The 26650-nt window shown below is 43.6% G+C and overlaps 1 protein-coding gene and 1 pseudogene across 4 annotated transcripts in view; both read right to left on the reverse strand.

Moving 5' to 3' along the window:
* The window catches only part of CCDC33 (coiled-coil domain containing 33), a 204134-nt gene that overhangs the window by 149112 nt on the left and 28372 nt on the right, over nucleotides 1-26650 (reverse strand). The window lies entirely within an intron of this gene.
* On the reverse strand, nucleotides 1551-2558 carry LOC140524766 (large ribosomal subunit protein uL18 pseudogene; annotated as a pseudogene).

A 26650-nucleotide genomic window follows, 5' to 3' on the forward strand; every position in this document is an offset into this window, starting at 1 on the left:
CCAGCCAAAGTAGATTCTTCTCTGGGCCTCCTGTTTCTTCTCACCAGAGCCTGGAATTCACTCCTCCACATCTGCTGAGTAGAATTTTTCCCTTCCTTCCAGATGCAGATCAAGCAGTATCATACACAAAGCCCCTTCTGATCCTCATAAATGCTAATGCATTCCCTCCCAAGCTGTCTAATACTTAACAATATCTTATATTTTTTTGTATTCATTCTCTACATTTTTATTCTGTATATATTTATATATCCCCAGGCTGTCTCTCCTGATAGATTGCAAGGTTCTTCAGAGGGTGTTGCCTCATTTTCCTTTTTATTTCCAGTGCCTAGGAGGCACTTAAATGCTTGTTGATTGACCAAATGGTCCAAAGACTAATACTGGATTCACTTAAGTGGATGTGAATTTTGCTTCCTTAGTTTGATAATTTTCTTAGAGCTGAAGCTGTGGCTTCCCCCTTATAGTTTATTGTTATTGTTATTTACTTGTGTTCAACTCTTCATGACCCCTTTTGGGATTTTCTTGGCAAAGATACTGAAGGGGTTTGCCATTTCCTTCTCCAGTTCTTTTTACAGATGAGAAAACTGAGGCAAAATAGGTTAAATGACTTGCTCAGGGTCACACAGCTAGTAAATATCTGAGGCCAGATTTGAACTCAGGAGGATAAGTCTTTCTGATTCCAGGCCTGGTGCTCTATCTGCTGAGTAATGGATCTAACCGACCTAATGCAATGATTTTGCTCTCTTTCCTCCCCTTCTTCTGAGAGTTGGGACCAAACCCTGGGTATAACTGTAAGGAGAGGAAATTTAGTTTCTAGGGCTCTTACAACATCTTCTTGAAGGGCTTCTCTGTTCCCTCTTCTTAGAACTTCTCTCTCTAGCACCCTGGGCTCTGCAGCTGCTGCTGTCTCCCCAGGGCCTCCCCAAACCCTGTTTGCCTTCCCTGAGGAGGTCAAAGGACCTAGAAGTGACCTGAGAGACCATCTAGTCCAATCTGATCATTTTCCATAGAAGGAAACTGAGAACCAGGGAAGTCACTTGCCCAAGGCCACTAGGGCAGTAAACATTCGAGTTAGGAGGCAAGTCCAGGTCTTTGGAAGTCTGACCCCACGATCCTTCCACTTTACTCTGTTGCCTCTGGGGCTACTTTTCTGTCTTCCCCAGTCTCCTACCGAAACACCAAAACAAAACACAACAAAAACCCCTTCCCTTTCCTCTTTTAGATCTGTCTCACTGAGAAGCATTTTTATCCTCAGTAAAGTTCTAGTGACTAGTTTTGGCTTAAAGCATCCTAGTGAACTTTTGTATTTTCATCCCTAGCTCTTAGCTCAGCACATAGTAAGTGCTTAATAAGTGCTCATGCATTCACTCACTCATATCTCTTGGGGAATTTATACTTTAAAGGAAAATACTGAGAAAGAGCAGCTAGGTGTTGCAGTGGATAAAGTGCTGGCCCTGAAGTTAGGAAGACTCATCTTCCTGAGTTAAAATCTAATCTCAGACACTGACTAGCTGTATGACCCTGGACAAGTCACTTAACCTTATTTGCCTCAGTTTCTTTTTTTTGTTTTTTTGATGTCCAATAAATTTATTGTCTTAATCTGAAAATCTTCATAGAAAATTACAGATTTTGATGTTTTAACTATCAGCTCCCCGTTTCTGGGCTCTGAGGAAACTTGCCTTCTTCTGAGCAACCTGATCTTTCTTCTGGGCAAGGGACATTTTGGGGCGGTTCCATCTTTTCTTTTTAACTTCCCTCTTGGGTTTCTTGTCATACGTTGGATTCTCCCGTATACCAGCATCAGTTTTCTTGTACATTTCCTCCATCATGTCGGGAGTTATGCTGTTCTTTATGTACTGTGAGAATTGCTTTTTACAAGCGTCTTCATCTTCTTCCATGAGATATCACATATAATCTGCAACATTTTGGCCCATGATGTGTTTACAATGCACTTCAGCATTGAATTCCTTGCTTTCTGAATCATACCCAGGGAAGCGTTTGGTACTGTGAGGAATAGACAGACCACCATCCACAGCTCCCTTAAGGGCCCCAAAGACTTTGTTTCCTAAGTAGTTCTGGCCAGACCTGTGTCTAGGTAGCATGTAAAAGCATCAGGCTGACCATCAATGCTTTCCCCATTGTACTCATCTCCAGCCACTTCCACCTGACCTTCGTCGATCTTGTCCGTGCCAGATCTGTTAAGAAGCCTGCGGGCCAGCAGCAGGCCTGTGCAGTAAACGGCAGCATAACTTGTCAAGCCAACCTTCACACCGTACTTTGGTAACTCATGGGCATAGGCTGCACGGACAGTCATATCCCCTTCCATACGGACATGAGCAATCTGGCAGATGGTGTCTCTGCTGGCGACTCGGACTATCAGCTTGTGTTTTGGTGTGTTATATTTGTTTTTACCTTGGATTACTAAGTGTTTCCGTGCATAATAATCTGTTTTTCCCTCTTGCCTTCTCTGGAATTTCACTTGGTACCTCTTGAAGTAGGTCTTATTCTTGACAACTTTAACAAACCCCATCCTGCAGAATGAGACCCGCGCCCTCGGCACAGACTTGTAGGCCTTGCAGTGGTAGGGGGAAGAAAGGCTGCCTCAGTTTCTTCATCTGTACAATGGGATAGAGAAGGAAACTGCAAGCCATTCTAATATCTCTGCCAAGAAAACCCCACATGGGGTCATAAAGAGTCAAACACAACTGAAATGACTGGACAACAACCATCTATAAAAAGCATTTCCTTCCCCCTAAAGTTCCTCATTTTATGTTTCTCAGAACCTACTAGGCTTGCAATATGTGTGATATGATAGATAGGAAACTGATTCTGGAGTAAAGGGATATGGGGTTCAAATCCTACCTCTGATTCTCACTCCCTGAGTGATTTTGGTCAAATTACTTAAGCCGTTGGGTTTCAGTTTTTCCATCTTCAAAATGAAGGGATTGACCCAGATGCCTTTGGGGTCTCTTCCAGCTCTGAATCTATGATTCTATAAACACTAATAATGGAATTTCAGGCATTGGGACAAACGGCGACATTTTGGGTGTGGGTGTTCCTTCTTGTAAATATCTTTTTAGTGCCACTAACATCATAGAGTTGGTGGTTATCTACTCTGACTACATAGAATACCAGCTATGGCTGGGGTCATTTTTTTTATTAAAAAAAAGCATAGGGGCCTCCTGTTTGGATAAAATGATCAGAGACTTAGAGCTAGATTGAGCCTCTGAGGCCATATAATTGAGCCCTCTCTCAGATTGGGAATCTAAGGCTCAGAAAAGTAACATGAGTTGTCCATGGTCACACATATATCAAGTGTCAGAAGCAAGATTCAGAACTTTCTTCTTCACTCCAGGAAAAGTACATACAACAAGTAGTTGATTTTTCTAAAATAGAAGACTTGCGATAATTAAGTGATACCCACATTTGCTAAGAAAGGTCATGAAGACCTCAGTCAGACCACTATTTTGAAAAATCTTTCCTTAATTAAATAAATTCATTAACCTAATTAAAACCATGCTGAAGCTAATTCTGTACTTCTTGGCCACTTCACCTTGTCAACCATTCTGCTGCCACCAATGAGTTACCTCTTCTCCACACTTCAATCCAGTTCTTTAGCCATGTGATCAATCAACTCCATCTTTGTTCCTGGATGCAGTGTGTCAATATGCTTCCGCATAGTCACAGTCACCAGTACTTTTCTAGACTAAGTATTCCTCTCTGGACATCACACACTTGTGTGTGTTTCTCCCTTGTTCAGAGTGTAAGATTCCGGATGGCTGGGCTGCTATTGCTTTATGTTTGTATTATCTGCACTTAGCACAATATTTAGTACAAAGTAAACAATGTTTTCTCCTTCCTTCCTTCCTTCCTTCCTTCCTTCCTTCCTTCCTTCCTTCCTTCCTTCCTTCCTTCCTTCCTTCCCTTATCTGTAAAATAAGGAGATTGGAATAATCAATCTCTAAAAGTCCTTCCTAGCTCTTAATCTTACGAGTTGTAAAAAAGCCTCTGGTGTGCTCACTTACTCCACGGTACTGAAGTGGTTAACTAGGGGAGAACATTCCTTGGGCTAAAGGGTCCAGGGAGCACCCAGAAAGGTGAATACAGAAGATGCATGGTAGCTTTAAGCAGGGGAGGGGGCTCCAGTCTCTGGAGGTGAGGAGAGAGGCTTTCAAGCAGGTGGAGAGAGGATGTAAGTTTAATGGCTTTTTCCTGGCAGTACTAATTCCTCTGAGCCCTGAATATATTCCAGAAACTTAAAGGAAGCTGAGACTTCTTCCTGCACTTTCTGACATGACAAGCAAATACAAACCTGCTGCTTCTTTTACAGGACAAGTGAAAGACCCAAGCTAGCTGTCATCCTCTGGCCACAAGGCCAGGCCTCTCTAGCTCCACGGCCAACTTGCTTTGTGAGTCTGTGTAAAGCACTCTGTGAGGCTGCCCATTCCCTGAGCTAGGATCTGCCTGTCTGGCCAGAAAGAGGAGACCCTGCAACGGCCATTTGGCCCATGAAAGTCTGAAAACTCTCTGTGAGCATCCTGTGCCAAAGAACGAGTCAATCACTCAGCATTGGTCAGGCACTGCACTAAGAGCTGGGAATACAGGACAAAAATGGAAGTGTGAGCCCTCATGGGCTTCCGTTCTAATAAGGGAGACAACATGCGTTCATATGTATGCGTATAAAACACACATATATATGTGCATACACTCATGTATATTACACTCAAAAGAATGTGTAATACATATATAACACTGCATACACATGTACATGCATGTATATATGATATAGACATGTAATGCACTGCACATGTAAAAGAAAGGTTGCCAGATGTTACACTCAATATACATGTATATTGCAATATACATAGAACGCATGTATATATGTATATTGTATATATGTATTACATTCAATTTTCTATATAATACATGTTGTGTATAATATTCAATGCACCATATAATGCATAGGTAAATGTGTTGCAATAGATATAAATAACACATTAATGCATTATGTGTATATTCATGCATTACTTTCAATATACAACATAAACTTATGTACATGTATGCACCATGCATACATTCTATATACTATAGATAACACAGTATATATATATTCAACATATATACTCACATACATGCATGATATGTACATCATATATCTTTATATATTCAGCCTACAATGTAATATTATATTCAACCTACAATATAATACATATGCTCAATATACATGTGTACATACATGAATTATATGTGTATGTATTTACATGCAATATATTATTTATAGGGGACAGCTAGATGCATAGTAGATAGAGTCTAGAAGACTCATCTTCCTGAGTTCAAATCTGGCCTCAGGCCCTTACTAGCTGTGTGACCCTGGGCAAGTCACTTAACCCTGTTTGCTTCCATTTCCTCATCTGTAAAATGAGCTGGAGAAGGAAACAGAAAACTTCTCCAATATCACTGCCAAGGAAACCCCAAGTGGGATCACAAAGAGTCAGATGTGACTGAAACAACTGAACAACAATATACTATATTTAATACAAATACAATATACAATACACAATATAATTCAATATATAATATATAAAGATACAATATATACATGCATACATTATATTGTATGTATGTATATGTATGGCATTTAATATATTATATATAATACAGATTAATTGATTAATTAATCCATCGTTAAAAATAAATGCAAGGTACCCTTGTAGGGGAAGGGTCTGATAGGGAGTGATGAAGAAAATGCTTCCTACAGGAGACAATGCTTGTTCTGAGTCTTACAGGAGCCCAGAAAGTGGGGGGAGGGAGAGCAAGGAGGGCATTTTAGACATGGGGCCATTCAGTGCAGGGGCAGGGCCACAGGAGCTGGAGGTAGTGGTAGCAGAGCACATGGAAGGGGCCCGGTTGTGAAGAGTTAGAAATGCCAAATGAAAGTTTCCATTTGAACCTAGAGATAATAAGGAGCAAATTATTAAGGCAAGGCTTTACTTTAGTGTGACACAATGGAATAGGGACTTTATTTGGAGCCCAGAGAACTGTGTTCAAATCTCACTTTTTGTCTTATTGCTTGTATGACTTGGGCAAATAATGCCATCTTGCCTAGATCGTTTTCTTGCCTGTAAAATGAGGGGGTTGGATTCTATGACTCTGAAGTCCCTTCCAACTTTGGACCTATGATTTTATGATGCTTCTAGCTCTAAATTGATGACCCTATTTGCTGTTGTGGCTCAGGGACAGGATGTGAGGCAGTGTGGTACAATGGAAAGAGTCCTAGATTTGGAGTCAGATAACTTGGGATCTGATCCTGGCTCTGCCTCTTCCTTCCTGTGTGACATTAGTCTGTGGAATGAGGGGGCTGCACTCAACAACCCCTAAGGTCTCTGCCAGCTCCAGATTGTAGGACCCAATAGCTGTACTTCATGGGAAGAGCGTGGGAAGACAGTGCCAGGGAGACTGATGGAACAAAAGAGCAGCTCACTGTCTTCTCCCCTTTCCTCCCCCATCAAGGTCCATGAAGTAACTCATAGAGTGTCTGGAGTCTGCCCTGAGATGCAGGATGTAGGATCCCAGACATGGGATGGAGCTGACTGGCTGTCAAGTCTCTTGACTCATAACTTATAAGGCTGTCTTGGGCTGGGAGCTATGGAAAAAACTTCTCATCCCTGGGGAACCACATTTTTGTGGGTTTGAAAAACACAGTGATCATAGCAATGGCCCCACGTGTTTCTAGTTTGGGCCTCTGGGTCCCACGTCTTTTCCCCAGGCATAAAGTCCTATAATGCAGCACATGGGGAACCTGGGGAGAAGAGTGATGGAGATGTGTTGCATGCATGTGTTGTGGTCGAAGGCTTTTGAGGTCCCTTTGAGCTTCGACACTCAGGGAGTTGAGAGAGGGACAATGCAGTACAGTAGAAAGAGCACTGGCGCTGGAGTCAGGAGATCTGGGTTCAAATTCTCTCTCTGAGGCTTATTGTGCCTTCTTACAGAATAAGTGAACAAGGACTTACCATCTCTTCTCCAGGACAAGAGAAAGACCTAAGTCAATTGTTATTAGCTAATGTGTATACATAGAGTTCTAGGTTTCTCTAACTAAAGTTCTAGGTCTATCTACCCAAGAAGTCAAAGTCCTCTGTGGTTCTAGATTAAGCACCCATACTTTCATTGTCTGTAAAAATGGAGAAGGGACCATAGAACCTCTGAGGTCCCTTCCAGGTTGATGATCTTATGACCTAGAACCAAAAGACCAAGGAGTGATTCCAGGTTCTAACATTTACTGGTCCAACAATTTAAGCAAATCATTTAACCTCCTAGTCCTAGAGGCTCAATTTCAGCAGTAAAATGGACAGAGCTAATATTTATCTAGGTCAGAGGACTATAGTAAGGAAATGTACTGGGGAAAAAAATCTCATATATCTCCTGTGCAGAATTCCATATTCCCCCTCCCCATCTCTACATCCTCCTAATGATTTCCACCTTTGTTCTCTGGAATACGTTGGTCATTTCCTTGATGACTGTAGGAAACATCTAGACCAATTCATCTCTAGACTAATTCATCTCAATCTGATTGCCCTTATGCTCCTTTGGCACTCATGAACCAAGGGGACATTAGGTGAAGTTGCTAGTGGGTGCCCTATCCAAGAGATTAACTTTTAGTATTCTGCTCCTCCTTCCTGGAAAGAGTAGCAGAAATTGTTATTAGTGGGTGTAGGTTCAAATTCTATCTTAGGTGCTTACTCTCTGTGTTACCTTAGGTGAGTCCTTAACCTCTCTAGATGTGTTTCCATAGCCTTAACTAGATGACTTTAGAGGACCCTCCCATCTCTAAATCTATGATCCAAATATCCTGTAATTCCCTCTTCTCCCCCCAAACCTACCCTAGGCACCTATCTTGTAACCCTTGTCTTAAGGATCCAGTGCTCAGCTTAGAGTCAAAATGCATCTAAAAATAATTTCCACCATCTCTACTAATAAACCTACTCCTCTTAGGGATATTTAGATTCTCATGAGAATTTGGAGGCTTGTAAATCCTGCAAGATTCAAAAGGATGGGTATCTAATGGTGGAGTTTCAGGTGGTAAGAGAGCAAATAGAGATTTAAGCTGCCTAATAGTGTAATTTGACAGGCACTCTGGGGCTATAAATGCTTCACTTGAATTGGAGAGACATAATATAGACACATAAAGTAATTCTAATTTATCTAGTATATTACAATGTATAAATCTCAATCACAACAACCCAATGTGGAAAGAATCCCTGTTTTACAGGTAAAGAAACTGAGGCTAATTGACTTGTCATTAGTCTCACAGCCAGTAAGTCCAAGAGCTGAGATTTGAACCCAAGAGTTTTGACTACAGGTCCAGAGTCTCTCTCAAATAGAAAACAATTCAGTGAGAGAACATCATGAATCAGGATTTTAATAATATATTGATGATGTCATGGCCTGGCAGATAGATAGGAATCTTTGGAGTCAAGAAGACCTGGGTTGAAATCCTATTTCTTCACAGCTACATATTAGCTGATTGCTGAACTACTCAGTGTTCCCAGGAAACTTAAGACAGGAAGTCAAATTCAAGTTGCTGTTCTACATTAGTGAATTTTCTTAATAGGTTGAAATCATTGACTTATCCACGAAGAAAAAAAAATTTAATCAATTGCTAGAGCCGAGGCGTCGGACTCTCACTGTGGGAGGTCAGAGGAGGAAAGGAGGAAACAACCATTTATTAAGCACCTACTACATGCCAGGTGCTTCACAAACATTATCTCATTGATCCCAGCAAGGACCCTGGGACATAGACACTATTATTATCCCCATTTTACAAATGAAGACTGAGGTCGAAGTTAAGTGATTTGCCATGCGTCATATAACTAGTACATACCTGAGGCTACATGTCTACTCAGTTCTTCCTGATTCTATCCCCAGAGTTCTAGCTACTGTTCTACCTACCTGCCTCTAAGAGGGAAAGATCATGGGGTCATAGAAGCACAAATTTCAAGTTAGAAGGGACTTTAGAGGCCATTGAGACCAGGGTTCTATTCCATTATACCATCTAGCTCTACCTAGAGGAGTCCAGGAAGTGGGGGTTTCCTAGAGGTGAACCTCAGCTGGATCTTAAGGAATTGGTATGATTTAGCTGAAGGGAGAGAAGAGGGGATTCTGGGGATGTAGAGAAAGGGAGTGGGGAGGGGATCCTGGAAATTTTTTCATCTTTTTCCCTCCTTGGTGCCTGGCACTGGATTGGATGGGTGACAGTCCAGTTTAGGATATATTAAATAAAGGAACATATAAATGAATGTGTGTGTGAGGAGGGCAGTTAGGGAAGTTGATGCTGGACAAAAATGGCCCTAATACTCCAAGTACCTGCCTCCTGAATCTCTGGGTATAAAGACAGAGAGAACAGATAAGAAAGTGGGGAGAGCAGGTGCAAAAAACCTTAGCTCTCCCCTGACTCCTCGCTCCCTATTCTTCCTCTCCCCCCTGTCCCCACTATACCCACACCTGTGTTCTTCTGTCCCTCCCCCCCATGTCTCCATGGGTCATATGATTGGCAGACTCAGACACCTCATCTTTTAGACCTGGAAAGGACCAATTCTTGGGGGTCCTAGAGAGCTGGGAGCCTCAGCATGAGGGAGATTTTTCCTCTCCTAGCCTGCTGTCTCCTCCCACCTGTTCTGACCTCTCTGCTCCATTTTTCCCCTCAAAGCAATAAGAAGATGAAAATTTAATGACTCTTTCTTCCAAGAGAAAGAGAAATGAGGCAGAGGAAGGGAAGAGGAGGAGAAGAAAGAGAAGGGAAGGGAAGAGAAAAGGTGAGAGAAGAGGAGAGAAGAGTTCAAGAAGGCAGGGAAAAGAGGAGAAGAGAGAGGAGAGGAAGAGAGGAGGGGAAGAGAGGAGGGGAAGGGAGGGGAGGAGAAAGAAAGGGAGGGGAGGGAAGGGAAAAGAGAAGAGGGACAGGGAGAGGAGGGGAAGAGAGGAGAAGAGGGAAGGGGAGGAGAGAGGAGGAGAAGGAAAGGGAGGGGAGGAGAGAAGAGTACAGAGGGAGAGAAGAGAAGTTAGAGGAAGAGAGGGGAGGGGATGGAAGTAGAGGAGGGATGAGTAGAGGAGATGGGGAGGAGGGGAGAGGAGAGAGAAGAGAGGAGAGGAGAAACAGAGAGGGGAGGAGGAGAGGTGTATGAAGTAGGGGAGAAAGGAGGAAGAGAAAAGAAAAAAAGTTCAGAAAAAGAGATAATGAAAAGAATGTGCAGAAGGAAGGAGAAAGGCTGCCACTAGTGGGTCCATACCTTGCCTACCTAGACAACACACCCCAGGTATGCCTATTGCGGTGGTGTTTCCTATCAAATGACTTCATCCCCTCACTTAATCAGCTCTGAGAAAGACAAGGTCAAGGCTGAAACTGACCTCTCCAGGGGAGACCCAGGTAGGTTGGACTAAAGATTAGCACAACGTCTGTATCCTTCTGGCAAGGTTGGAGCCTCCAAACCTCTGATAATGAGCTCCATGAGGGATTCTGGACAAGACGTGCCATGGATCCTAATGTTGGTGGAGAATGGGCAGCAACGGGGAGTTCATCAGCCCCCCAGCATCCACAATCCAACCAGAGGTCCAGCCCAATGCCAGGGAACTGAGTTGGGGAAACCTGGACTATCAATTCTCAATAAACAAGGATGAAACAAACGCAGGACTCCTCCCCTTTAAAGCTAAGAAGAATATGGCAAAATGTTGCAGTAAATAGAAGTGTTTGAGCCAGGAAACCTGAGTTCAAATTTTGCCTCACATGCTTTCTTGCTGTGACCATAGGCAAGTCACTTAACTCTCAAAGTCTCAGTTTCTTTATCTGTAAAATGGAGAGGAAAAAGTAGCCAAATGTAGCTTTGATGTAAAACCTTTTTTTAAATTTCAAGGAGCAGTGGAAATAAGATTTACTATTCTCTTTCTCCAGCCCTGTCTTCCCATTACCCTGGTACCCAATAACAAACAACCTACAGCAATACCATTCCCTCCTTAAAGGGGGCTAGGAAGATGATCATCTGTTAAGTCCTTTGAGCTCATGGGAGGAAGTCACTTGAAACAAGAAAAGAGCTGTTATTTCAACAATGCCAAGGGCTGTGATCATTTCTCTTCTCAGTCAGAGCTTGCAGGGTTTCACCCATTAATTAGAGCCATAATGAACAACCACTAATGCCCCTTGGGCAAACAAAGCTACAGGTGTGCCTGGCTTTAAGAGACAAGTGCAGAGATAGGACTGGATAAAAATCAACTCCCTGTCCCCACTGATGCTGATTAATTCCTCAGAGAAGCCCTCTTTCCATTCTGGATGGATTTTTCAATGGTTAGAGGCTTCTGGATGCTTACAGTTTCAAATTCTTTGCCAAGACTCTTAAACATTTCCTGATCTCATAATACAATAATCATAATTAGCATTTATATTGCACTTTACAAAACTCATTTTATCCTCACAATCACCCTAGAAGGTTAAAATATTATCTCATTTACCTATGAGGAAACTGAGGCAGACATAAGTTAAATAACTTGCCCAAGGCAGCTGGATGGCTCAATGGATAGAGTTCTGGGCCTGAAGTCAGGAAGACCTGAGTTCAAATATGAAACCAGACACTTACTAGTTGTGTGATCCTGGGCAAGTCACTTTGCCTCTACCTTAGTTTCTTTATCTGTAAAATGGGGATAATAATGGCATCTGACTGCCAAGGTTGTTGTGAGGACAGAATGACATAATAATTGTAAAGTTCTTAGCGCTACTACTACTACTATACACAGCTGGTAAGTGTCTATAACGTATTAATTACTGTGATATTGATTTAAGGGAGGCAACGCGGTACAAGGGAAAGGGCTGAATTTGGAATCACAAGTCATGAGATTGAAGCCTGAATGTCTATTTAAAGGAGCCCAAGGCATTCTGTAGGTAACTCTTTTGTAAAGTGAAGAATCATCTTGTGCAATTTGGAACTATTTCCCCATAGTTACTAATCTGTACATATCATTTGATCCAACAATAGTAATACCAGGTCTATACCTCAAAAAGATCAAAGAATGAGGAAAAAGATCCACATATACCCAAAATATTTATAGCAGCTCCTTTTGTGGTTGAAAGGAACTGGAAATTAAGGAGACATTCATCAGTTGGGGAATGGCTGAACAAACTGTAATGTATGATTGTGATGGAATACTACTGTGCTGCAAGAAAATGACAAAGCACCATGGTTTCAGGAAAACCTGGGAAGATTTACATGAACTGATGCAAAGGGAACTGAGCAGAACCAGAAGAACAATTTATATAGTAATAGCAATACTGTAAAGATAAAAAACTCTGAAAGACTTAGTAACTGTGATCAACCCTGTAACTAATCACAATTCCAAGGCCTTATTTTGAAACTCGCTATCCATCTCTAACCAGAGAATGGACAGACTTGGAGCTTAGATTGAAGCATATTTTCCTTTCCTGTTCTTTGGTTTCCTTTCTTTTCCTTTCCTTCCCTGCTCTTCCCTTCCCTTCCCTTTCCTTTCCTTCTCTTCTTTTTTTAATGGGGAGGGGTCAGGGCTAATGTGGAAATCTGTCTTGCATGACTATATGTTTTTGTAGTGAGTTCTATTTTTTCTTGACTTTTCAATGGGTTGGGGAGAGGGAGGGAAGAGAGAAAGAAGTTGGAACTGAAAATAAAATATTAAAAAAAGAATTGCTCTGTATAAAGCCAGTCATGCCTCCCTCTTTATTTTTCTAGTTCCTAGACTTGGGTTCCTAGGTATGTTGGGATTACTTTCATCAGTTCATCACATGGCAGTTTTTTTGGAGCTGAAAAGAACCTTACAGGTAATTTACCTGAGCTCTGTCATTATACAGAGGCTCAGGAGGCAGCTGTGACTTGCTCAAGGTCACACAACACATTGGCACTTAGATACCATCAGTACACCTCTCATACTCATCTGTAAAATGGGACTACTTACACTCATTACACTTCTAGGGTGTGCTGAGAAAAAAATCTCATCCCAGACCCTGAATTACTGTAGAAATAGGCACTGGGCAAGGTCCCATGAACAGAGTACAGGACTTCAAGTAAAGAGTCCAGGCTTCTAGGGCTGAGTTTCTGGGCCACGGGAGAAAAAAACAAAACAAAACATGGGGTTTGAGGTTGTTCTTGGTTGTGTAACCTGGGCCACATCATATCTCTCATCTTTTGTTCCCCAAGTCTATAGAATGGAGATAATAACACTCACATAGCTTCCCTGCCTCTCGGGGTGGTTGTGAGGAAAACTTTTAATACCGTAAAGTGCTAAAGAAATATGGGTTGTTTGTATTATTACCACTAGAAATGGCATCAGTTTGGGAATTAGAGGTCTTGGGTTCAAATCCTACCTTTAATGCTTACTATCTGGAGGTGGTGAAGTGGATAGAGTGCTTGAGAACTTCAAGTGAGGAAGACCTGAGTTCAAATTCAGCCTCAGACACTAGCGGTGTGACCTTGGGCGAGTCACTTAACACATGTAAAATGGGGGTAATAATAGCTCCTGCACCCCAAGGTAGCTGTTAGAATCAGAGGTAATATTTGTAAAACCCTCTGTAGAGCGTTATATAAAGTCTCCCTATTGTTATTATCGTAGTTGTTTTTATTTCTACCTGTGTGACCCATTTATCCTCATCTTACACCACAAAAAGAGAAGACTGGACTCCAGGAATCTCAAGCCCTTGGCAGCTCGAATCTCCTCCTGCCCGGCTCTTACAATAGACGGTCTCTCTCCAGCTCAGACCTTCATCTCTGCTCTCCTCCCCCCGCCCTCTCCAGAACCAGCCTAAACTCCAGCTGTGGGGAACAGCGGGTAGAGATGGGAGGGGCTCACCCCGAGAAGTGCAGTCCTCACATCCCCCCTCCGGCTCTCCACTCTCTGCTCTCTCCTCCCCCTCCCCACACTCCGCCTAGCACCGTCTGCCCTGCTAAAAGATACTTCGTGTCTTTGGGTGTGACTCGCGCAGATGTGGCCCTGGGTGGTTTTCCCATCTGAAGCCGGCTTCCTGGGAGCTTTCTTTGTCCCTGCGGCAAATCCCCGTCTCCCCACCCCCACCCCCCCGTTGAGGTGCCTGCTGGGACCAGAATGGCCAGGAGTGATGAAATCAGTTAGCCCTAGTTCTTTACTGACCAGAGACGGAGGGGAGTGGAACACAGAAAACCGAGTTGGGAGATAGCGGGGAAGGTGTGCAGGGGAGGGCCGAGCTGGAATTGCGGCTTAGACCGAGGGGCTTAGGAAATTGGTCTGCCTGAACCAAGAGCAAGAACTGGGGGACCAGGAGAGCAGCTTCTGGGGCTGGGGGCTCGGGGAAATAGTAATTTGTTTTTCTATGACTCTCCTAGGTTTCCAAAACACTTTCCCTGTGGGGCAGGTTAGCGGTGCAGTGGATAGAGTTAGGAAGACCCGAGTTCAAATTCCACCTCCCATAATTGCTTGTTGTGTAACCCTGAGCAGGTTACTTCACCTCTGTCTGCCTCCGTTTCCTCAACTGTAAGCTGGGTATAATAATGGTATCTCTCTCCCGGGGTTGCCGTGAGGATCACATGAGATAATAATTGTAAAGTTCTCGGCACCATCCCTAGCAGATGGAAAGTTCTATGTAAGTGTTAGCTCTAGCTAGTGCAAGGATTATTATCCTCATTTTCCAAACCCATAGCAGTGAGCAGCTCTGGGTGGTCACAAAGATTGTTTCAGAGGTAAGATTTGAACCCAGATCCTTTCACTCCCAACTTTTCTTTTCAGTGCCCCATTCCAGTCCCCAAGTCTAGAGTGTCCTACCCCACAACACTTCCCTCACAATGAGCCCGTGAGGTGGAAGAAGACATATGGAATATAATAAAGAACCTCGGACTCAGTGTCAGGACATCTGGGTTTGAAACTGAGCACTACTGCTAACTGGCTATTTGACCGTGGACAGGTAAGCTCTGGGCCTTAGTTTCTTCATATCTAAAATGGATATTAATAATACTGGTAGTACCTACCTTACAGCTAGATCACGGTAGTGGATGAGTTCAAATTTGTCCTGAGACATTTGTAGGTGTGTGATCCTGGGCAAGTCCCTTAACCCTTTTTGCCTCATTTTCCTCATCTGTAAAATGAGCTGGAGAAGGAAACGGCAAACCCTTCTAGTATCTTTGCTGTGAACACCCCAAATAGGGTCACAGACAGTCTGATATAACTGAAATAACTGAAAAACACCCACCTACCTCACAAAGTTGTGAGGCTCCAAGACTTTACAAACTCTAAACTCCCCAATGTCTTAGTTTTAAGTTTAAGCCAGCACTAAAACTTTAGAGATACCCTCTATGATGTCTGATATCATGATGTCAGCAGAAAGCAAGATTGGGAGCCTCCGAGGGAGTTGGGAAGGTTTCCAGAATGGAAGGAGAGAGACAATGAGCTTGACAGTCTCAGTAAATGTGGGAGATTCACTCCCAGAACTTTGACCACAAGGGGATGGATTATTTTTTTCAGCCACAGATACTCATTAAGATGGTCCTCCTAAGGCATGGAGTTGCAATAAGTGTTAGTAGAGGGAGTGATGTGTATGTGAAATATCCCTTCCTGCTCTCTTCATCTGCATTTTGGACAAGCAAGATGTCTCTGACTTCCTCTAAGATACTGGTAAAGATGGGGAGCAGAATGATAACAGGACAAGACATTTGAGTTGACTGGGATGCCAGGGGGGAAAGCTGGTAGGGTTCTTGGCTTGGTCTTACCATAGTGAGGGGATGTGAAGAAAACAGTCAAGAAAAAAAGTGCTTTAGGAACTGTAGGGAAGAACAAGTGTGGCACCAGTGTAGACAGTGTCTTTAAATTAGAGGATCACAAAATATTAGAATCTCAGACATAGAAGGGACCTAAGAGACCAATCCAATGCATACTTGAACAAGAACTCTCTCAATAATGCACCTGACTACTGGTCATCCAGCCTTTTCTTGAAGACCTCCAGTGATGGGGAACTCACTCCCTCAGGAAACAACCCATCCTACTTTTGAATGGAAATACAGACTTAGAGCCAGAATAGATCTTCCACAGCATCGATTACAGTCCCCTCCTTGGAAACTGAGATCCAGGGGCACAGAATCACAGATAGGAGGACATTTGGAGGTATTCTAGTTCAAATCTCTCCTTTTACAGATGAGGAAACTAAGGTTGAGAGAGACTTGGCCAAGGTCACAACTAGAAAGTGACAGAAACAGGATTTGAACTCCAGTCCTCTGATTCTAATTCCGACTTCCACGTAACGAATCAGAAAGTTTTTCATTATTTCATCAGTTACCTCTTGGCAACTTTAACCCATTAAACAGAATGAGTTTAATCTGTTTTCCAGGTAATAGCCCTTGAAATACTTGAAGACATCTATTGGTGTCCTTCTGAGTTTTCTCCAGGCTAAACATTCTCAGTTCCTCTGACCAATCTTAGATGACATGGGCTCCAGGCCTTTCTCCATTCTACCTGCCCTTCTCTGCCACCATCAGAGGGAAAGGTGGGGTTGGTTGATAGCAAACTTTCTCCTCTTTACATTTATTTTCCTGCCGGCCCATCCTTCCCTGTGTTCAGGCCGTGTTTACTGCCTTCTGTTGGTCTCCAAAGCATTTTTCTAAGTTCTCACCAAATAAAAATTCAATAGTGTCAAGAGGAAAGGAGACCAATGTTAATTGACTTCAGGCCTCTCTGGATGGCTGGACCAAAGAGCAGGCAGTTCTGGCCTCGAGTAAGCATAACAGCTACCCAAGCTGGGGTCCCTGGGGATGCAATGGGATGTTTGCCTAGTCAAATTGACTGCTTGCTCTCCGTTACCTCCTCTTCCTATTCTTTTCCCCCCCATGTCCAGAAGGCCTGGAGCCAAGAAGACAGAGAGGAAAGGAATTCCAGATGCTCTGGATTGGGCCAGGTTCTCTGGAGAGTCATCTGGTTCTTTTCTGAGAATCCAGGAATGCAGGCCTCATTGTCTCCTGGTGCATCTGGGAAGAGGGTGGGTGTTTCTTTCAAGAAAGGAAATCATAGATTCATAGACTGAGCTGGAGGCAGTCTTGAAACACTAGGCCATGCTTTAGAATGTTAGAGCTGGAACAAAGCCTTACAACAAAGATTGTTAGGGCAGAGAAGAAGCAGTCATTTGAGGACTATTTCCTCATTTTACAAGTGAGGAAACTGAGACCCAAAGAAGGAAGGTGGTTTGACCAAGGTCACCCAGAGGGCTGATGCCAGTACCAAGACTAGGGCCCTATCCAGTATTCTATTTCCCCACATATGTCAGATTGTTCTTCAGCAACATTTTGGGGTATGGTAGTATGAGGACTGAATGGACTATGGTAGAAAGAAGTAGGGGAGGAGGGACTTTCAAGCTCAACTCTAAGTGTGGTGGCATACACCAAGATCTGCCCTCTCTCGAGTACCACCCATCCATGGCTAGTATACATTTGTGAGTCATCTACTTAGGACCATGGTTAAGGTCACTGATGATACCTGCTACAACTTCATGTAGTATAACATATGATCCTAACTCTAGAGCTGGGAGGATCCTCAGAGGACCTGTAAGACCAGTTACCCTCATCATTTTATAGAGGAGGAAACGAAGACCTAGTTAGATTAAATGACTTAAGTGTCTAAGATCACACAAATAGTAAGTGTCAGAGGCAGGATTTGAACCCAGGTTCTCTGACTCCAGAGCCAGGGTTCTTTTCACTGTGCCATTCTGAAAGCTTCTGTTCAATGGCCCTGTCCAGTGCTATGTTCTTCCCCATACCTAAAAATGAATCTTTTTTCAAGAGCAGGACAGGGAACTGGAACTACATTTCTTTCAGTAGAGATGAAGTTCATTGAAGCATCCACTCTCTTTCAAACATTCCCCCTTTAATAATGATAGCTAACATTTATATTGTGTCTTAAGATTTACAAAGCAATTTATGTATTATTTTATTTAATTATCACAACGACCCTGAAGGGTTATGTTATGATTATTATTTGCAATTTATAGATGAAGAAACTCAGGGAAAGAAAGATTAAGTGACTTTCCCCAGGTCACCTAGGTAGTCCGAGGTCAGTTAATAAACAGTTATTAACTAATTAAGGGCAACTAAATTGCACAGTAGATAGAGTACCACGTCTGGAATCAGGAAGACCTGAGTTCAAATGTGGCCTCAGATGATTACTAGCTGTGTGACCCTTGGCAAGTCACTTAACCCTGTTTGCCTCAGTTTTATCAACTGTAGAAGAAAATGGCAAACTACTGCAGTATCTTTGCCAAGAAAACCCCAAATGAGGTCACTAAAGTGTGGATAAGACTGAGAAACAACAATTAATGGGAAGAAACTTGTGGCAGGAAGATCAAGTGATAAGAGCCCATACCAGGGTGGTGGTATTATCAGAAGAAAGTAGAAAGCACACACAAAAGATATTGAAATTGGAAATTCAATATGGGGAAATGAGAAAGAGAATGAGGAGGGTTGCTAGTGACTGGGAGGATGGTGGTACCCTTAACAGTAATGGGAAAGTTAGGAAGAGGGTTTTGGGGGGAAAGATAATGAGTTCAATTTTGGATTGAGTTGTCTATGGAGCATTCAAATTGAGGTGTCCAATAGACAGTTGGAGATGTGGTACTAGAGGTCAGCCCTAGCTAGATAAGTAGACTCAAGAGTTATTAGAACTGAGATGAGAGTTGAATCTATGACAATTGATGAGATCATAAGTGAAGAAAAGAAGGCCCTAAATAGAGCCCTGTGGGATACTCATAGCATGTGTGACTTGGAAAAAAATCCTTCAAAGGAAAGAACAGTCATGTAAGTAGGAGGAAAACTAGGAGAGAGCACCAAACTTAGAGAGAAAATGTGTCAAGGAGAAGAGGGTAATCAACAGTGTCAAAGGCTGATGTCAGAGACATCAAGACATCAAGAAGAATGAGGACTGATAAAAAGGCCCTTGATTTGGTAATGAAAAGATTACACATAGCTTTGGAGAAAGGAGTTTTTGAGTGAAAGATGAAATTGGAAGATGGAAGAGAGAGAGGGAAAGACTTGGAAGCACCTGTTGTAGATGGGCTTCTCACAGAGTTTGACCACAAAAGGGAAGAGAGATATGATGATAGCTAAGGGGGAATGGATAGATCAAGCAAGGCTTCTTTGAGGGTAGGAGAGACATGGTTGTGTTTGTAGGCAGCAGGGCAACAAACAGGAGATAGGGAGAAATTGAAGGTAAATGAAGAATGGGGGAGCATGGCCAATCACCTGGAAAATGGGATGGAATAGAATCATTTGTGCAAGTAGAGGGGTTTGCCTCAGCAAGAAGAAAGACCACCTTGCTATATAAAACAGAGGGGAAGGAGATAGTGGCAGAAGGCGTCTGGGTGACAGGAGATGAGGAAGAAAGAAAAGGATTTTAACTCAGGTTTTTGTATGAAAAAGAGTAAGTCTGTGAGTTTAGGGGTTACTCCACGGCTAGGGATGGGGTTAAGTCTATTGTCAGGGCTCATTGTTTGGCCTGGGCAATGAGCCAGGCTATGACCAGGGTCAGGATCTAGTGGCTAGAAATCAGAGGTGGGGAACCTGTGACCTCAAGGCCACAGGTGGCCCCCAGGTCCTCAAGTGTGGCCCTTTGACAATACAAACTTCAAAGAACAAATCCCCTTAATAAAAGGATTTGTTCTGTGAAGTTTGAACTCAGTCAAAAGGACCTAGAAGGCCACAGATTCCCCACCCCTAGATTAGATCTATTGATAGCATAGGAGTTCAGTCTATTGACAGGGAACTTGATTTTTCTCTGTGTGACAACTGTTTCAACTAGGCTCCAACCTACTTTCCTTGCCTTTCCAGTGCCCTGCTCCCTGGTCCAATGCCCAGCCTGCTAGCTGATCTGGTGGGTCAATCATTAACTCCCCAATAGCAGGCCAGTGGCAACAAGAGTCTACAAGTGGCCTGTCCTTACCATTGGCTAGAAGTGAGAACACTTCAGACTGATCTCCTGACTATGGACTCTACCCTTCTGGCTACCATCTTTCCTGACATGTCACATGTCATCCTCAATTGCTGAGCTTTTACTGACATATTTGTTCATGCCAAACCTGGGAGAAGACAGGTGCTAATTCCTTGATCCATTGTACTGGGCAGCGACAAGTTAGCTTTAGGATTTGAGCACCAGCCCAAATGGAAAAAAAGGCCAGAATTTTCACCTTACCTCCTGATTAAGGCCAACTAAAGTCATAGTTTACATGTTGGATGGCCTTGAAGGATATTTTTACCTGGGGTAAAAGCAATGGGTCCTGCCTAAGATGGTCTGATGGGTTGTAGTGGCAATGGAGGGGGGCAGGGCAATCTCAACTGGAGAGATAAATTCTGCCCTTCAGTGAATCTGTGTGGGAAAGACCCTAAAAGGGGTCAACCAACCAATAAGCATTTCTTATGATATATCATGTGCCAGGCACTGGAGACACGAAGGCAAAATGAGTCTTCATCCTCAGGTGCTCACATCCTACCAGAAGGCAATGCACACACATACAGTTACACAGCAAACACATACAGGGTAATCTTAGGGGTAAGGAAGGCAAGAGAAGCTTAGAGGGGCAGGGGTCTAGGGAAGACCTCATGAAGCAAGTGATATTTAAGTTGTGTCATGAAGGATGATTTGGAGGCAGAGGAAAGGAGGGAGAGCCTTCCTGCCGTTTTGGGGAAGGGGGCAGCCAAAACAAGTCACTTTCTTTCTCAAAGCTTACTCTGTAAAATGAAGAGCTTAGACCAAATAGTCTCTCAGGTCCCCCTTCACTTCTTAATTCTACGATCTTATATAAATAAGAATAAATAAATAAGAAAGCAAGCTCATGTGACTGCCTCAAGATTTCTATCCCAATAGTTCATTCACTCCCGTATCATCCCATAATCTCTCTTCCCTTTTGTAGTCAAACTCCTTTAGAAGGCCATTTACAATAGGTGCCTCTATTCTATCCCAATGTGTGCCTGCAAACAGGGTCTATGATCTTACCACAACCTATAAAAATAAAATAAAAATTCTGAGTCTGTATTTCCTACAGGGACTATACAAGATTCTCCCTTGCCACTCTTGGGGAGTTTATTTTGGAAGCCCTGTAGAGATAGCTGTGATTAGTGTCCCTTTCTGGTCTCTAGGCAAGGTATCTAACTGATCCAATGAGGATTCTTACTTGCTCTACTCTCAAAGCTCATACCTTTTTGTCTTATTGATGATCAAAAGCTTGCCCAAGCCCAAGCATGATTTATTCTCATCATCTGACTCCTTTGCTCCACATCACATACATGTTGGTGAACAGAGCTGGGAGTAATCACAAAACCCTGCCCACTGGGCCCACCACAAGTTCACACTATCTAGCTTCAACTGGGCTCTCACTGCAGCAAGGCAATCGCTCAACTCTTCCCTTATGGATTTTCTCTCCCACTCTTCATGGTGACTGTTCCAAACCTCATTTCTCCTCCAACCTTCAATGATATTTTCTCCCTCCACCCTCATAGCTGATGAACTTGCCTCATATGTTACCATTCAAAGATAGCTTCCTTTTCCCTTCCTCCTCCTACCATCCTCTCCTTTATGCCAGCTGCCTGTCTTCCATGCCATGGAATGTCCTCAAGAGCATACTCAAATCCTACTTTTGGTAAGAGGCCTTTCCCATTGTCCCAGTACCTAGTGCCCTCCCCTCTGAGACCATCTTCCATGGTTGTGTGTCCTTCATTAGATGCAAACTACTTAAATGCAGGAACTTTTTCTTTTCATTGCATCCCCATTGATTAGCACCATACCTAGCCCATAGTAGGCACTTAATGATTGCTTGTTAACTGACTGATCAGTGACCAGAGCTTAGCAAAGTGCCTAGAAGTAGATGCTTAATAAATGCTTGTTGGTTGACGGATTTACAGAGAAGTCCAGTCACTTGGCCCAGGCCACAGAGATAAGAGCTTGGACCCAGAGGTAGAAAGAACAGGGGTCTTTTCAATCCCTGGTTCAAAGCCACATCTCCACAGCATCTATCAAACCTTTGAAGGCCACTTAGTGCAACTCCTTCGTTTTACAGAGGAGTAAAGTGAGGCCAGGGCATTTAAACAACTTGCCCAAGATCACATAGATAGTAACAAGCAGAATACAGATTTTTCTGACTTGAAAACCAGTGTTCTTTCTGAAGATAATATTTGTAAAGTGCTTAGCTTAATGCCTGACACATGGTGAGCACTTAATAAATGCTTCCGCTCTCCTTCCCATTCGCCCCTTCCCTTTCTAATGTTCCATATGTCTCTCCATATAATGAATGCAGTTGGTTCTTTAAAGGTCTTTTCCAGCCCTACCTTTCTATGATCAATGAATCACAGGGCAGGATGGAACAGAATGGAGGAGACCTCACACTCTCCTCCCTGCCTCCATCAATGTTCTCTATGCCTCAACCTGAGATCTGACCAGGGGCAGAGGGCAGAGTCCTCAGGATAGAGTCAGGCAGTTGGGAAGGGGGAGGGTCTGGATAAGACTTTCATCTCCTTCTTTTGATGACAGCTGGGACTCCCTTCTCTCCTAGCAGCCCTGTCTTTCTCCTTTCATGAGCATTTCATTATCACCTGCAGCCGGGGTTGGTGACAGCTGCTTCAGGGGCCCTGGATCTCAGACACCTCTTCGTCTGCTCCTTGGCTGGCACTCACCTCTAGCCCCCCCCAAGATCCATCACAGTCCCCCTTCCTCTTCTACCTCTGAATCCCCCCCCCCCAACTCTGCCTCTGGGTTCGATGTCATCAGCGTCAGCTTCTTTTCACCAAGTCCCAGACTTGGCTCCCTCCCAGACTAAGTCCCTCGATGTGCTTGCTAAGAGGAAACTTGATGTGCCCTGCATGGCTAATTCCCAGATCCTCACGCCCACTGACTGGCTCTGGATCTGGTTCTGGCTCTGGCTCTGGTTCACTCTGCTCCATTCTCCCCATCCAGTCTTGGCGTTTCCATGGTAACATGGTGATGGAGACTGTCACAATTGTAGAGGGAGCTGCGACAATCACATGCTTGTGCTTATCTTGGTTACTAGTGTTGTTGGACTCTCCTGAGATCATCTGGTGATAATTAGTTTATGGAAATAACCCAGGGGCCTGCCAGGAAGAAGGTAAACCAAGCTCTCTATTAAAAGGAGAGTTTGTTCTTCCAAACAGGTTTTCCCCTTTTCCCTCATCCCCCCAACCTGTCCTCTCATGATACAATCCCCATCTACATGAAAATGAGGAGTGTGCAGAATATGAGGGAGGAAAGGAGGGGAGAAAAGGAAAAAAAAATGTAGCAAGGGCTGAGGGGAGGAAAAGGAGGCAAAGTGTGCTGGAAATCTCCACCTACCCACCCACACACAATGAGCAGGTGTTTCACCTGTTGTATTAGGGCATCTCTTCTCTGCTCAAATCCTCTTGTTCCCAAGGTGATTATTGCTATAGCAACCAGGTGTTTGCCTCCATGAGCCAATCTGCAAATCTCTACCCAGGCACCTCCTCTGTGCCTGACCCTGTGATGAGCCAGGCTATATGGAAGAGTCAGGAGGAGAAGACTCAGGTTCTGCCATCCCGATGGACTTCACAGTGGTTTGAAAGATCACAGAATCTCAGAATTGAAAGCGCTTATAAACCATTGACTTATCAATTGGTAAGCATTTTGAGAAGAGAGAACTAGCAACTGGGTGTGGATGGGAAGGAGGGCAGGAAAGGTTGCATACAGAAGATGGCCCTTGAGCTGAGGAAAACAGACCTGGGGGTAAGAGCAAGGGTTTGGACAACCAGGACAAAGGCACCTGTACCAGAAAAAGAAATTGCCACTAGAACATATCAGATAAGTTCCATCATACAAGCTGAGACCCTTGTAAGAAGGCGGTTAATGTGTGCTAGAACTGTATGGAACAGATTATACTGGTTAGCAGTCTCTTCTGTGGGTTAATAGGACTAGGAAGAGAATCCAGGCGCCAACCTCAATCTCCCTTGAATGAAGGATCTGAGGATCTCAGTCTAGTAGCCCACCCAGGCAGGTCTGGGAGGCAAAGAGGACCCATGGAGGCTGAGCATCTCATCCTCTGAGCCAGCAAAGCTTGTAGGAAATGACACACTAAGTCACATTAGGATGAGAGGTCTGCTCTGTAGAATTCTCTGCTTTTACCACTTGCTTCTGCTCCCTTTTCCTCTGGTTTTCTGGCAGCTTTTCACAAATCTTCACTTTGTTATATCTGAACTAGGAGGAAAGGGGGTTTGTTCATGCCTCAGGCAGGATAGAGAAGGCTCAGAGCATTCTAAGGGGCCACTCATAGTGATGGTAACAGCCAGTCCACTTCCCTAGGAAAAGGTGGTAGAACAAGGCAGGAAAAGCTAAAAACTTAGGCAAGAAGGGAGCTTGTAATAGCTATTATTATAGACCCTCTCTGGATATTGACCTAAATTTCTAAGATACTTTATTGTCTAAAATGCTTTCCTCCCAACAATGTCGCTAGGAAGGCTGATCAAGAAACCTTAATTTGTACTTTATGAGGAATGAGTAATCATACAAACAAGGAAAGAGAAAAATAACTGATGTAAAAAATGTCATCAACACATAAGCAAAAACAAATTAGGCAGGCCACAGGGCCAGGGAGAGTGTAGTCATTGGGCAGTGCATGCGATTGAGACCAAGAGAAAGATAGGAATGCTTCTTGAACCTTGTCCCATAACATGTTTATGGTAAGCCATGGAAAACTTCCATGGGCAAGTATGGATGTTTTATGACTAACATCTGAAGTTATTCTCATATCACAATGAGATCACTGATCTCTCAGGTGACTGGAGAGGTAAAAGACTTACCCAAGGTCTCACTGCTATTATGTGTCACAGCAGGACTCAAATCTAGGTTTTTTAGACCTTGAGCCCAGTACACTTTCCACATTAACTCAGTTGTCTGACAACCAAGGATGAACCAAGAGGAGAAGGGGACAGGGGGATCCTGTTGCCCATTCAGGTCTTAATGGATGGCTGATACATGAGGACCAGGAGTGAACGAAACCTTCCTGGGTTACTCCAACCATCATTAAACTTTCTTGACAAAACAGAACACTTATTGTACCTTTCAGTGATAAGGAACCCACCCCTGACTGATATCAACCCCCCCAAAAAAGCCGTATCTGTTCTTAAAATAGAATGGTCAGAGGGGCTGACGAGACTGCTGAGGTCCAATTGTAAATAATCTCACAGTCACAAAACTGGAATCAGCGGGAGATTTCCCAGGAATGCTAGGCTGAAATAGAGATGACTGTGCTAGGCATGGGAGAAGAGAGCAGTGTTGGAATTGTGTCTTCTTCAGCAGCAGCAGACGTCCCCTCTTTGGTGAAGGCTGTCAGCCCATCAGGCACAACACAATGGCAGGAACACCCTCCTGCACTGGTGGTCTGTTCATCATCTGTCTAGAGCCAGAAACTGCAGGATGGAAGATGTGGGGCTCTACAGAGAGGCTTCTGCAAAGCCAGTGACACTACCATCTTCCTCCCCTTGCTGCTCGTGCCCTTGAGGGAACTTGAGCAAGTAACAGGCTGACTTCTATCTGTGCCAACATGACAATCTCCCATGTGCAAGACTTCATCCTCCTGCTGCACCCAACTGATCTCTAGCCTCAAGTCAGAATAATGATCCTGATTAATAATAATAATAGCCAACCTTTATATAGAAATTACTAGGTGCCAGACACTGTGCTAAGCACTTAACAACCCTGGAAGGTAGGTGCTAGTATCATTCCCATTTTACAGATGAGGAAACTAAGAGAAATGAAGGCTAAGTGATTTGCCCAGGGTCATATAACTAGGAAGTGCCTGAGGCTAGATTTGAACTCAGATCTTCCTGACTCCAGGTCTGGCACTTCACGTGTTGCATCACCTGGCTGCCCTAAGTGGAGTGAGTCCTTCCTCTGACCACTAGCTTTCTATTTCCTGTATGCCCTGAGGAGAGGCTACCATCCAGAGTTTCATCTGAACTAGCACAAGATTACCTCTACCACCTTCTTGGTCTCATTTTTGGGGTCCTCCTCCAGATCCTACCTTCTAACCATAGGTATCCCACTCATGGAGTTCTAGTCTGGACTCTCTTCTCTTTTCTCTCTATACTGCTTCATTTGGTGATCTCATCAGCTCCCATAGATTAAATGGCCATCTCTATGCTGATGATTCTTCGATATACCTTTCCTGTCCCAGCCTTTCTGCTCACCTCCAATCTCACATCTCCAACTGCCTTTTAGACATCTTGAACTGGATTCCAGTCAAATCTCAACATTGCCAACTGAATTCATTATCTTTCTCCCTAAACCATCCCTGCTTCTAATTTCCATATTGCTATAGAAGACAACACCATACTTCCATTCCTCAGGCAGGCGATCTAGGAGTCCTCACTATCCCTCACCCCCTTATATCCAATCTGTTTGTTGCTATACCCTCTCAATTTCCACTTTTTAACATCTCTTGAATATGACCCCTTTTCACCCCTCCTATGGCCACCACTTTGGTACAGTCCCCCAGCATGTCAGGTTTGGACAATGGAAATAACTGCCTGCCTCCAATCTCTCCCCACTCCTATCCATCTTTCATGCAGCCACTAAAGTGATTTTTCTAAAGTGTGAGTCATCCCTTTCCTCAAACTCTCTATCACCTCCTGGA

This window comes from Notamacropus eugenii, chromosome 1 (assembly GCF_028372415.1).
Source record: "Notamacropus eugenii isolate mMacEug1 chromosome 1, mMacEug1.pri_v2, whole genome shotgun sequence".
NCBI lineage: Eukaryota > Metazoa > Chordata > Mammalia > Diprotodontia > Macropodidae > Notamacropus > Notamacropus eugenii.